Source organism: Tenrec ecaudatus, chromosome 2 (assembly GCF_050624435.1).
Source record: "Tenrec ecaudatus isolate mTenEca1 chromosome 2, mTenEca1.hap1, whole genome shotgun sequence".
In the NCBI taxonomy this organism is placed as follows: domain Eukaryota; kingdom Metazoa; phylum Chordata; class Mammalia; order Afrosoricida; family Tenrecidae; genus Tenrec; species Tenrec ecaudatus.
The window spans coordinates 266966943-266981459 of NC_134531.1; positions in this window are offsets into that span (position 1 = coordinate 266966943).

Consider the following 14517-nt stretch of genomic DNA (forward strand, 5'->3'; position numbering starts at 1 on the left):
TGATAGTCTATTTCACAGTTGGCCCCTGCTCTGGTTTTAGCTGCTGATATTGAAAATCCATATCTATAGTCACGTTTAGTGTTTTTGAAAAATGATATTTATAAGGAACAAGTTGTTGCAAAATTCTATCATGTGATTTCCAGCTTCATTTCTATGCCCAAGACCATATTTTCTAACTATTGTTCCTTTCTCTTTGTTTCCAACATTTGCATTCCAATCATCAATGACTATTACTGCATCTTGATTGCACATTTGATTAATATCCAACTGAAATTGTTGGTAGAATTCTTCAATTTATTCATCAGTAGATTTTGTGGTTGGTGCATAAAATTGAAAATATAGTCATATTGACTGGATTTCCTCAAAGTGGATAGATATAATCCTATCACAAACAACAATATACTTCATGATGAACTGAGTAAAATCTTTCTTATAGTGAATTCGTCTTGATTGTGTTATTCCTGGCATAATAAATCTTAGGATTTTCTGATTCAAAATTGACAATATCAGTCCATCTCAACCCATTTGCACATTTGATTAATTCCCAAGTGAAGTTGATTGAAGAATTCTTCAATTTCTTCATTGGTTGCTTTTGTGGTTGGTGCTGAGGATATTGATTGTTTTATATTGATTACAAGTGTTCATTTATGAACACTTTTAATTTTCCTAAATTCATACTTTGAACATTCCAAGTTCCAATCATTAGAAGACTTTTTTGCACCTGTTTCTCTTAACCTCGAGTCACGCCTCACCAGCAAATGAAGATCCTGAAGGCTCCACTCCCTCGGGCTTTACTCTCCTCAGTCACCATGGTTGACACCCCTCCTAGAAATCATGTCCTCTTCATTAACCTTTTAGGGACCATTGGATTTGAAAGGCCCTCGGCTCACAGTACCTACAAAAATGTTTTGCACCCCTCTTTAGGCTTTCAGTATGTGAAAGACAGCTTTTAAAGTTATTCATATGATTTCCAGTGGCTTCTTTTCCCAACATGGGGAAATGAGTCCTTCTTCATCTGTTCTTAGTCTGGAAGTCTATCCCAACTGAATTTCTGGAATATCTCAAGAACAGACTTGATGCATTAAACATGAATGATAGAAGACTTGATAAAATGTAGGAGAACATCAGGATCATCACTGATATAGAAAGCAAAAGGTCCTGAAAAAAGACAGGAAAGAAAGAAAAGATCAAAGTGAATATCAGAAAAGACTTTGAAATCATAGAGTTGCCAAAGTAAACAGAGGAAAGAATGAAGTCAAAAAGAAGAATAGAAATTTTCAAAGAGTGTATGGGGGAAAAAAAGTCAGCTATCATATTGAAATGTGCAAGGACATAGAATTAGAAAACCCAAAGGGCAGAACATGGTCACCATATCTGAAACTGAAAGAACTCAACAATAATTCAAGTCTCCAGTTGCAATTTTTAAAAGATCCTCTAGGCAAAATACTGAATTATGATGGAAGCATCAACAGAAAATGGAAAGAATGTACTGAGTCACTAAAAAAAAAAATGAAATAGTGGACATTCCACCATTTCAGGAGGCAGCCTTTGAGCAAGAACCAATGATGCCAAAGGAAGAAATATGGCTTCAGGAATTGATAGAATACTCATTGAAATATTCCATAAAACCAAAGAAGCACTGGACACATTCATTGATCTATGCTAGCAAAGTTGGAAGGCAGTTACATGGTCAACTGGTATAGCTTCATATAGATTCATATTCGTGTCCATTGAAAAGAAAGGTGACCCAACAGAAAACTCAAGAAGTGAAAAAGGTTTCTGTTGCATTGAAAGGACTGCACTAACCTATAAAATCTTGAATGGAAAACTAATTTTTCTGTAAACTTCACTCAACCCACAATAAAATGTTCAAAAGGGGGGAAAGGTGAAATAATGAATGCCTATATTTTTATGAGAAACTGTGTTGTGAATGGTTGCAGCAGTACATTGACAAGGAACTTCCAGAAGTTCAGGCCAGTTTCATAAGAGGATATAGAACAAGAGATATGATTGCTGATGTCAGATGGATCTTAGCTCAAAACAGAAAAGATCAAAACAAAGTCTACTTATGTTTCATTGACTTTGCAAAGGCATTGGACAGTGCGGCAGACCATAATAAACTGTACATAACCTTGACAAAAACGGGTATTCAAGAGCACTTCATTGTGCTCATTCGGAACTTGTACCTGGATCCGGAGGCTGTTGTGTGAACAGAACAAGGGCATGCTTCATGGTTTCAAATCAGCAAACTTGTGCATCTGTCTTGTACTTTTTCAACCTGTATGCTAAGCAAACCATAAAAGTAATTGGATTATATGAAGAAACGTGAGGCATTAGGATTAGAGCCAGGCTTATTAACAGTGTGCAGTATGCAGATGACCCAACCTTGCTTGCTGAAAGTGATGAGGTCTTGAAACATTTGCTGAGGAAGATCAAGGATGGTAGCTTTGAGCATGAATTACAACTCCTTTAAGGAAGACCCAAAGCTTCACAACTGGACAAATGGGTTAAATCATGACATGGAGAAAAAGGGTGACGTTGTCAAGGATTTTGTCTTACCTACATCCAAGATCAGTGCTCTTGGTAGCAGTAGTGAAGATATTAAAGACATGTTGCATTTGGTAAATCTGGTTTAAAAAACCTCTTGAGTATTGAAGAGCAAGGATGTTATTTGGAGGATTATGGTGTGCCTAGCTCAAATCATGGTATCTTCCATTGCATCACATGCATACAAAAGTTGGTCATTGAATGATATGCGTACAAAAGTTGGACTGTATGCATACAATCATATGCATACAAAAGTTGGACGGTAGAAAGATTGATGCATTTGGAGTGTGGTGTGGTGTTGGAGAAAAATTTCATAAGTTTCACGAACTGCTAAAAGAACAAGCAAATCTCTATTGGAAGAAGTAAGGTCAGAGTGCTCCTTAGAAACAATAATGACAAGACTTTTATGTATTTTAGACATTTTGTCATGAGATACCCATCTCTGGAGAAGACCACCATGATGTTCCAAATTGGAACAATGGAGGATATGAGAAGTTTCTAAATGAGATGAATGAATTCAGTCGCTCTATCAAAGGGCCCAGGCATAGGAACAACTGTGAGAATGGTACAGGACCATGCAGTGTTTCATTTTGTTGTTCATAGGGTCACCGTGGGTTGGAGCCAACTCCTTGACACTTAACAACAGCATTGGTTTGGCTGATAGTTGATTTCCAGGGCCAAGTTCAGTTCCATGCCTAAAGAATGACTTAGAAAACCCCACTACTCTCTATTATACCAGTGTTTGGTCTTTTGAGTGTCTTAAATTTGTTTTGCATTCATAGAATTTTGTTCTTCATTCATTTTCTCCTTCTCAGTCTAGGCTTTTATATTGTGATTCTGATCAGGCACCATCTACTTATTCTGGTTTTAGGCCACTGAACACTATGGCTTATTTAGCCCATTGGTCTCTTGGGCTAATTGCTTTCTCAAGCCTTTGATTTTCTACACTCTTCTTTATTCTGGACAGACAGAAATGAATAGGGGCATCTTAATTGGCCCCTCGTAGCCTTTGAAAGACCCAGATACCAGTCACCAAAATAAGAAGTAGAACATTTTTAAACATAGTGTTATTGGTATAGAATTCACATTTCATACAATTTAACAATTAATTCATTTTAAGGAGAGTTGTGCAATCATAACCATAATCAATTTCAGAACATCATTTTCTTTCTCATACTCATGGTTTTAGCTTTCCATCCCCCCACACATCCCTGCCATGCTCCCAGAGAATCGTTAATCAAGTTATCATTTCTATTGGTTTACCTATCTAGGATTTCATATACAGAAAATCACGTAAAACAAAAACAGAAAAGAAAGAAACGGACAGACACCAACAACAATGACAAAAAAGAAACAAAAAGAATAGAGAAAAAGTCAATCTAGAAAAAAGCATAAAATATTAAAAATGGAAACAACTTTAAAAGAAATCAAAAAGGAAATAAAATGAGCCATGTTACATTTTAACTCTTCAGTGCTCTCTGTCTGATAGCCAGGCTATTTACATCCCTATTTTATGGTCAGATAGTATTCACTGATGGCTGAATCCATGTGAGGACCCTGCATATTGATACAGGTTGAAGAAAGTTTTTGGTTGACTATGTTCTATCAACTGACCTAGATATCTACCAAGACTATAGTTCTAAGCCTGGTTCAAGTCTAGGGACTAAGTCCCTCCAGGTGATTGGCTATGGTTAATAAGTTTACATAATGTTGTCTCCTAAAAGTTCTATTATGTATAAAGATATCTTTTCAGCATGTACAATATGTATTAATATCATCTGCCTATATATATGAGTGCATGTATTCCAATTCCCCCCTCATAACTGTTCACTTTGCGTGTCTAACTATGTAGTCAATCATAAAGATTTTGTATGTAATGGCATCAATGATGGCATTTACTCTTGTGCACCTCAACTGTCTACCTTGTTCGTGTTTCACTGACCTCCATTTTATTGTACATTCCCTTTGCTTTCATTCAAGTTAACATATCTACTTCACGGTGTCACTTCCTCATTCTCTCTTTCCTGATAATAATAAAAAATATTATTTGCTAAATATAAACTATATTTTACTTTTATAATTGTTGTGTGACAAACATCAACAAACAGCAGGAGCAAATTTAGGACACTGTATTGTACAAATTATCAACTATAATAAAAATGCATAACAGAAAAAAATGGATAAGACAACCATAACATCTTAAAAATAAAACACTTGGGCTCATCAAAGCACTTCTCCAAAAGCATAACAAAATACCTCACTGAAAACAAAATAAACAAACAAGAAAACCTTACTTCCAGGGAGTGGATTCTGGCTCCCAGCAACCCTGTAGAATAGTAGAACTGATTTCAGGGGTTCCACAGGTACACATTTTACAAGAGCAGATGACCTGGTCTGACTCTCTCAGAGAGGTAAATTCAGACGGTTGACATGTCACGTAGTAGTCCCACTCACCACTACACCACCATGGTTCCTCCCAGGCTCCTTGGAGAGAAGGATATTAGAAGTACAAACATAGGCCATCTCAACTACACAATAATGGCATTAATTTAAAAAAATAAGAAAATAACAATGTTGACAAGATTTGATAGTGAGGCATGGGGGGAAATGAAACTCTAAGACCCATGACATAAATAGATTTATGCACATTCATGTTCATGGCAGTCTTATTCAAAATAACAAAAATATAGGAACAACCCATCATGTGATGAATGGACAAACACACTACAATATTCATACAACGGAATGGTATTTCATGTTTGAGGATCAGTACATATTTTGTCATCAATAGTTTTAAAACATGTTGTGAAACATATGTGCAATTTTTTGCTGTTCAATTATAGCTCACAGTAAAACGCAGGACAGGGTAGGATTGTCCCATTGATTTTCCTATGAGCTAATCTTCCTTGGAGCAGATGACTGGGTCTTGTCTCCTGTGGTGTAGCTGAGGGTTTCCTTAGGAGCTGAGCATTTTACTATTACATCAACTATGCATGTGCAAAAAACCATATTTATTCTAGCTATAAGTGAATAAAAGAAATAGATAATAACTTTGTTCACTTCATTTATTTTGGAATATTTTACCAGAGAGCAACTTTGTGACTGTGTGGTTTCGTAAATAGAGAAATGCATTTGCTAATATAGTTTTACCTTTTATTAATAGCTCATAATTAGTAATACATATGGAAAAATTATTTGTCAATTTTTATAAAGTTCAGTTACTTATTTGATTGGACATTTAGTGTATTGCTATTAATACAGATCCATATCAAATATTCAGTTATAATTCAATCAGTCATGCTTTTATAATTATTGTCCCTAAATTCTGATTTATGCCATAATTTTTATACTTAAAATATGTAAGTCTAACATTGTAAAAGGGCCACTCAGGCTTGATGAAATAATGTAGGCTATATTAACACAAAGAGTATGGTCCACATACACAAGGACCAAAACTTTATTGGGTCCCTTGTTCTTCCTACCACAAATTCACCTAAAATAAAGGGACTTCTTTGTATTTAAAAAAAATAATGCAGTCAAACCTCAACATGTCTAATTTATCAGTAAATCAGCCTAGAAAGACCTTTTGAATACACGACAGCTAAGCAAGTCTTACCCAATCACAATTATTCATAACTCAAATCTAAGAACAATTAGTTCATATGGTATTACTCTGTCAAAACTTACCCCATGAAGTGATCACTAAAGATGGGGGTGCTGCCGCAAATTGTGATGAAGGAAGCAGGTGGTGCCCTGCTACCAGAAAGAATAGCCTTTGGGGTCCCAAAGGCTTTACTAAACTGCCATCCAAATGAGACATAGGCTAAGTCCACGTGGAAGAAGCACACTAGTTTGTGAGATTCAAGTATTGTAAATAACAAAATCCAAACCCAGACGAAGGCATGGTATGAGAGCTTAAATTGTGATCACACTGTTTCAGAAGTCTACTGATGACAGTTAAAGCCCCGAACTCATGTGCAGGACATGTTATGCAAATTAAGATCCTGGTGATTCATTTCTAGCTATGAACCAGTATGGGAAATGCCCTGTTACCACACACAGTACATTTGGAGGGTAGATTACTGCAATATTAGTTAGGTGAAAAAGGGACACTTTGTCACTAAGGTCCTTCTTCACTCAATGTAAAATAGCCCAGTTTTTAATATTTTCTGCTTTATTATTGATTGAGGTTTTCCTTAGTTTCATTGTATCATTTTGGTTGAAACTTTTGTTTGTACTCTGACCTAATTTGTGTATATGCAACACAGTTTGTTAGTCCAGGTAGACTAGAGAAACAAATCCATAAGCCTGCATATGTACACAAGAAAGAGCTTTATGGAAAGGAGTAATTGTACCTTAAGAAAATATCCCAGCCCAGCCCAGATCAAGTCCGTAAGTCCAGTATTAGCCCATATGTCCAATACTAGTCCATAAATTCCTCTTTAGACTTAAACAGCAATGCAATAGTGCCGAATGCAGGAAGATCACAGGCCAGTGGGTGGGAAGCCTTGAGGATCCAGTGGTGGTCGAAGCATCTTAGCCCTGGCAAGGATTTCCATGTGGTTCCCCCAGCTCCCAGGACTGGTAGTGGAGCTCCATGTTTCTTGTCAGAAGGAATGGCTCCCAGGGAGTGAGCCTGTGTCCCGCCTTTAGTGAACTATTTATCTCCTTAGTGCCTCCAAAGTGGGTCATCAAGCTGCGACCTGATTGACAGGCTAAACTCCAACCTTTCTCTCTTAAGACTCAAATTGACAACAGATTATGTAACTACCACACACAGATTAAGTAAACCTAAAAAATCAAACAACTGGGTCAATAGAATCAAAGGGACACGACAGGTGAGGCTGACAGGAAATGAGAAGTTTACAACTAGGAAGAAGAAATATCCTGAAATACATTGTAGAGATGTCTATACAACTCCTACGACTGTGATTGAACCAATGAAAGGTATGAGATGTGGATCATGTGTCAGTGAAACTGTTACAAATAAACACATTTATTAATAAATGAGATATATGCAACTTACCTTTTTGAGTACATGCAACAACCTTAATAAAACTTATTCTACTGGTACTGATTTAAACTGATGTTAAATTACATTCCAGCATTTCTTCATCCAATTTAGACCACATTAGTAGTTTATCTTCCAGTGGCAGTATTATAAATACGTAAGTAAGAGATGACATTTCATTACTGGTACCTAAACCCAGCAAAAATAGAAAGCTTAAGAGAAGTGAGTTGTTTACTTATCATGTGCCTGATTTTAATAATTCTCATATTTTTCTAGATTTATTATAGCCTACCTAGGCAGTTAACCTAACAGATCATTATTCTCTCATCTTTAATATTAAATACGTATTTGATCTTAACTTTCCACTTATTTTAGAAGAGACAATATCATATTTAGATTCACTGTTTCAACTGATTAAATCTCATTCCACTGTCATCAAATTGATTCTGATTCATACTGGTGGAGGAAACCATGTGGGGTCATGTCTGACCTCTGGCTCCCCAGGGAAAAGGGAGCCCTGTCCCTCAGCAGCCCACGGCCGTACGGTAGAGGTCACACGGTAGAGGTCAGGTATGTCTCCACACCCAGTCCCTTTTTATCCCATGCTGATGCCAACTGTTCCTTTCACAGTGTTTCCTCCATTCCTTTCGGGTTTGACGGTCCATTAAATGTCCATACAGAAATTACAAATAATACTCATAATTATGGTCCTTTATTAGAGAGGTTAATAGGACATCATATGCCAGGGTCAAAAAATATTAAGGATACAATAACTGATTCAAAGTAATGCTTCTCCTCAGCCAGTAACCAAGTCTGCCCCTCAGCTTGTGATGAAAACCTTTGGTCTCGACCTCTTTTGGGGCAGGTAGCATGCTTTCCTTGCTGCCTCATTGTCATGTGGCCTTAGCAACATTACTCCCCTGCTCAGTCTCACTGTGGTTTCTTGGCTCTGTCTCACACTCTCCAAATCCTGGACTCTGTGGCTCAATACCTTTTAGAGAAGGTGTTGACAGGTGCTTTGCTGGTGGCTGTCCTTTCTAGATGGTCCAAGGATTCTCTATGTTTCTGCTTCTGAGCTGGCTCTCCTATCAATAGGAATGGCAAAACTGACCAATCTGAGTTAGAGTCCTTATCTTGATCATCCTACACAATCATTTCATGGAGGTTACAGAGAACTGAATAGAAGAATCATATTATGAAATATTGCTTCACCAGATTACTCTATGTGAGTATTTTTGAGACTATGTAAATATTTATGAGAACAAAGAATGTCCTCTTTCTCTCATGAAGCAACAGATTCTGTGGTTAACTGCCCAATGCTTACATGACTATGACACCAGGATTTAATAAATCAATCTTTTCATCCAATGCAAGTGTCGATTTTCCAACTCATTTTGAATAATGACATACAGGTTGTGTGCAAGGTAAACTTAAACCAAACTCATTGCAATCAAATTTAATCAGGACTAACAGTGACCCCATATGACAGAGTTGAAAAGCTGCATAAGGCTTTCAGGTTATAATTATTTTACAGAAGATAATTGTCATATCATTCTCTGTGGTAGTTACATAATATGGTTCCACTTGTGAAGGGGTGGAGTCTAGCCTGTCATTCAGGTTACAGCTTAATGACCTCATTTGGAGGTGCCACAGAGATAAATAGTTCACTGGAGGTTAGATAGAGACCAACTCTGTTTTGTATTCCTGATGACAAGACACATGGAGCTACACCGGAGCCCTGGAACTTGAGGAGCCACATGGAGATCCACATCAGCACTGAGATGCTTCCATTGCGACTGAATCCACAAGGCTTTCCAACCATTGGCCTTTAATCCTCCTGCGTTTGGTGCCATTGCATGGCTGTGTGAGTCTGAAAAGGAATTTGCAGACTAGTATTGACATATAGACTAATATCGAACGTATGGACTTGATCAAGTCTGGGCTGGGATGTTTTCTTAATGTAAAATTGCTCTTTGATATAAAATTCTCTCTCTTACACATATGAGTGTCTATGAATCTGTTTCTCTAGTTCACTCAGACTAACACATTTTCCCACAAAGTGACTGCTGAGTGGGAACCACAAATCTTTTGGTGTGGAGTCAAACATTTAGCAATGGCCCTACCAGGGTGCTTGTGAACCAAGTACATTGAAGAATCAATCATAAGACTGCTTTAACCAACTAATTTGAATAATATCTAAGTGTATATGATTTGCTCATGATTTAGAGTGTATTTATATCATACATGTGAAATAAGTTTAGCATTTATAAGTACATTGCGGAATAAATGTGTAGAAATAGATTGAAAACATTAATCACTGTATATTCATATTTGTCAGCATTGCTAACTTGAAACTAAGTTAGTGAAACAAAGTGCTTTCGAAAATATTTTTAAAGCTTCATTATGCTAGACAAAATTATATAATTAAAAATGTCCTTTGAAAGATTTCTCTCAACATGACATATTTTTCTTTAATCTCTCCACTCTTTTATTGGGTAAATAAATGACATTCCAATATAAGAAAAATAAATTACAGTGTATACAATAAAAACTAACATGCTAATATATGAAATACATATGCATATTTCATAAATCATATTACTGACTTTAATTTAAATAAAAAACTAAAACTTTACAAGTAAAATATGAATTTTTGTGTTTACACTGTATTATCGATGCTGCTAAATTATATTGCAAAGTAATTAAATTGGAAAACAATAATGCCATAATTAAATATAATAGCTTAACAAATATAAAAATGTTCCAAAGCTTTGCAAGAAACTGAATTAGTGGTTTTAATAAGCATGTACTTTCACTAAAGAATCATTCTGAGTTATTTTCATGGATTGTTTGTAAGCGTGCTTCTAGAAAACAGTTTAAGTAAAACGTTAGAAATTGCTTTCTACAATATCACATTATCTTGCATTAGCTGTGGTGTACTTTACCATTTAGCAAACATTTTCAGCATCATTATTATACCTTAGTCCAGATGATGGACATATGTAAATAATATTCAGGAATGATGGGAGAAAACCCCAAGGTAGTAATTGACATAATTTCCTGCTAGGGCATTTTGTTAGTCTGGAGAGACTAGAGAAACAAATCCAGGGAGATTTATAAGTGTATTAGAAAGAGGTTTATATACAAGAGCAATCAAATATTGAGAAAATGTCCCAGCCCAGTCTATATCAAGTTCGTAAATCCAATATTAGCCCAAATGTATGATACCAATCTTTATAGTCCTCTTCAGACTCAAGAAATACAAGCAGTGATGCCGGATGCAGAAGGGTCACAGGCCAGTGGGTGGAAAGTCTCTTGGATCCAGTGGCATGGTAAGCATCCCAGTGCTGGCAGGGGTCTCTATGTGGCTTCCCTGACTTCAGAGGTCTGGTTGCCTCAAGGTAGTTCCATGTGGCTTCTCCAGCTCCCAGGGCATAGGGAAATGTGTCTTATAAGTAGAGCATCTTTCAGGGAATGAGCAGAGAGAAGTGTTTCCCACCTCCAAGGAGGACATACAGGAGTTCCCAGAATTCTCAGGCAAAGTCTATGCTCACAAAGAGGCTTAATTCATTATATCTTCATTGACAGGCCAGACTCCACCCCTTCATGCCTAATCCTCTCAAATTGACAAGATGTTATTTAACTTCCACGGGCATCTCTGTCTCTCCAGTGCTAGGTAAAGCACCATTCTCATGCCCGTTCAAATCAATAATATATCATCACGTAATAATATCTGCCATGAAACACAATGCAAAAATATTTGGGCATCATATGATGTTTTTCTTATTTTGGACGTAGCTGTCATTTTTGGCTTAAGGCCAATTCGTTGAGTGAGGCAAATTTAATATTCCTTTCTTCAAAATTGCTGGGCATAATATAGTATTTTAAGCTTTTATTGGCATTTCCTGACAATTACAAACAAACTTTTGTAGCATGACAAACTACTTTCCTGTATCAAATCACCTTTTATCTTCCTCACAGACCTTTGCTATAATCTTGCATAGAATTATGAAAAGAACCTTAAATATCACTGCTATTTTATCACATAATTTTATTATAGAAAGATGCAAAGTCTACAAGGACATTTAGAAAACTCTGCAGACTAATTGTGGTGCTACTCACAATTTATAAAACTCTATCTGCTTCAGATTTTTTAAGTGATTAACATTTTATGGAATAAATTATCCTTTCTGTATAATATTTGATAGCAGACTTTTAGATAAAACACATGTCTAATGATTGTAGTGATATGAAAAAAGCAAATTTCTTAGTCTGCACCATATACTTGTGGATTTCTGCAGGTCATCTCTAGAAACATAAGCAATAGTCTTGAGGATATGAGTGAAATCTAAAGATTCTGTCCAAAATTCTGATTTTGTACAAACCACCAATTGAGAGAGTCACAGAACTCAATAAAGTATTATACCATGTAACATATTTTACAAATATGTAAGTAGATAGTCTAAGTTCTGGGCATATCAGTTACATAAATATGTGCCATTCCTTCTTGGAATACCATGGTAAGCATTTTAATGGGATTTCTGAAACGGATTTTGAAAAGGCAAAAGACAAGAAAACGTAGTAAAAGCCCAGGCTGAGGAAGAACATCTAAATGTTGATATTACCTGCAGGATTAACATGGTTTTATTTTCTCCGCTAAACATGTACTTAGGAATCATACCTTTTATAAACATGTTCTATTTATAAAGTATATGCATATATTATATTTAAAATATGCTCACATATATTTTAGTAAAACATAGTTTGAAAATTTTAATATTTAAGATTGATCTAAAATATTCTCAAATATCATACAAATCAGTTGGTTAACATAAGCAACAGATATGTCTATGCTATTTAATCTATATAAGAATCTGAAGTTTCTGAAATTTTTGCTGTTTTCTGGGTATTTTTTTTCTTTCATATCAAATCCACAGTGTTTATATTTCTTTCACATAAATTTTCTACAGTTGTCAACATTGTCCCGACTTTAAATCTTTAGTTATACATTTATATTTTACACTTAAGAAAAACCCCAAATCTAAATACTTCTCCGAGAATAAGTTTATATATCCTTGCAAACAAATTGAGTATGGGTAATGGTGATTACTGTTTACAATATTGGAAAATTGAAGTGTACAGAAATTCAGAGGTTTATTGATGTCAAAGGCCTAGTAACTGAAAGTGGTAGGATTTAAACACAAGAAATCTACATTCACAGACTGTATATTTAATCTTACACCCATTTCCTAAGCAATAGAATGCTTATATGTGAACTCTATTGATGTATTGATTTCTAGCCACTGTAATTTTTTTCAATGTCTACACTTGACTAACCCTTATTTAACCCCTGTTTGAATAGAGAAAATGCTGATTTAGTGCTAACTTTTCCAGCAACAAAACAAAGCTCAATCTCTCCATCCCTCTCAATGCCATTTTCCACCCATTAGTCCCATCAGTGAGCTATCATTTTATCTCCCCATCAGTATGTACTTTTTCTACAAAAGTTTAGTCATGATGAAGTCTCTAGGCTAAAAATGCATAACAAATTCCCAACTAACATTTCCACCCTCAGCTATCCTTTTCCCTTCTGTCAAATGCATTTAACAACATGTTTCATAATTTCCTGTCAGCTTACTGTAATGTAAGCTTCCTGAGACAAGTTCAGCATATGTCATAGAATCACCAATGTTTACTGCATAATAGTTTCTCAATAAATATATGTGCAACTCAATAATAATTTTTAAAGTATATATAAATACTAGTTTGCAGAAAAGAAGATTTAAGTAATTATTTTGTGTATTCACTTTTTATGTTGTAGATGTAGCTCAGATTATTCTCCTTATACATATTTAATTGCACCCTCAAGTTTACAATGTTGTCAAAATTGAATACCTTATGATTATGAGAATGATGGTCATATTTACAGAAACCTAAAAGTTGAGGGTAATAAGAGTTGAGATACAATGTTAGAGATGCCTGAAATTGCCTAACACTTTTGAATGCATGGAACTAGCTAAGTAGTTGGAAAGCAATTTCTGACAAGTAATAGAATTTGAAAATCTGGAGCTTAGGAGAGAGGTCAGAACAGAAGATATAAAATTAATCAGCATAGAGTTAATATGTAAACCTGAGGTTTTGATGATATGAGTAAGTAAACTGACTATTAAAAATGAGGACTAACAAGAGGTACTTGTGTTTATTGTTTTCCCCTATACTTAATGTATTAAAAGAACAGTAGGAGCAATTGGGACACATAAGGAGTAGTAATAATTATTTAACAATAATTAAAAGTACCACAGAGACTATAATGCTATATGTTAAGAATAATGCAAAACAAAATTAACAATTCTTAGAATTTCAAAGAAATTAAAGACAGAGAACTGGGCTAATAGATAGCATGAAGATAAATGGAGAAAACATTGATGTTGTAGAGGATGTTGTCTTGCTTGGATCCAGTGTTAGTCTTGGCAGACAAGAGACACAAATTCATAAACACTCATATGTATAAAAGAAGAGGTTTTTATTCAAGAACAATGGAATATTGAGAAAACATCCCAGTCCAGTCCAGTCCAAGCCCATAAGTCTGATATTAGCCCATATATCTGATAATAATTTATAAAGTCCTCTTCAGACTCATGAAACACATGCAATGACCCTGAATGCAGGAAGATCACAGGTCAGTGGGTTGGAAGTCTTATGGATCCAGTGGCATTGTTAGCTTCTCAACACTGGCAGGGGTCTCCATGTGGCTTCTCCGGTTCTAGAGTTCTGGCTCTAACAGCCTCTCTCCATGTGTTTTCTCCACAAGGATGTCCCATAGGGAGTGAGCTGAGAGAGTGTCTCCTGTCTCTAGGGAGGAATACAGGAGTTCCCAGAATCCTTAGAGACTTCATTGGCTATGAGCTGATTGATAGGCCAGACTCCAACCCTTCCTCCTAATCTTCAAATTGACAAAT